This window comes from Octopus bimaculoides, chromosome 11 (assembly GCF_001194135.2).
Source record: "Octopus bimaculoides isolate UCB-OBI-ISO-001 chromosome 11, ASM119413v2, whole genome shotgun sequence".
Taxonomy (NCBI): domain Eukaryota; kingdom Metazoa; phylum Mollusca; class Cephalopoda; order Octopoda; family Octopodidae; genus Octopus; species Octopus bimaculoides.
The window spans coordinates 60,441,878-60,442,257 of record NC_068991.1 but is presented as its reverse complement, the minus strand read 5'-3'; the positions used below and the strand labels follow the sequence as shown (position 1 = coordinate 60,442,257).

General features: G+C 56.3%; 1 protein-coding gene across 1 annotated transcript in view; it reads left to right on the top strand.

The window, feature by feature from the left end:
- Positions 1-380, top strand: part of LOC106883360 (transforming growth factor-beta receptor-associated protein 1) — an 80,572-nt gene that overhangs the window by 78,843 nt on the left and 1,349 nt on the right. The window lies entirely within an intron of this gene.

Sequence of the window (380 nt, the reverse complement as noted above, 5' to 3'; positions counted from 1 at the left end):
ACCTCTCTGTCTCTCTCTCGACCTCTCTGCCTCTCTCTCAACCTGTCTGTCTCTCTCTCGACCTGTCTGTCTCTCTCTCGACCTCTCTGTCTCTCCTTCGACCTCTCTGCCTCTCCCTCGACCTCTCTATCTCTCTCTCAACCTCTCTGCCTCTCTCTCGACCTCTCTGCCTCTCTTTCAACCTCTCTGTCTCTCTCTCGACCTCTCTGTCTCTCCCTCGACCTCTCTGTCTCTCTCTCGACCTCTCTGCCTCTCTCTCAACCTGTCTGTCTCTCTCTCGACCTGTCTGTCTCTCTCTCGACCTTTCTGTCTCTCCCTCGACCTCTCTGCCTGTCCCTCGACCTCTCTGCCTATCCCTTGACCTCTCTGCCTCTCCCTCG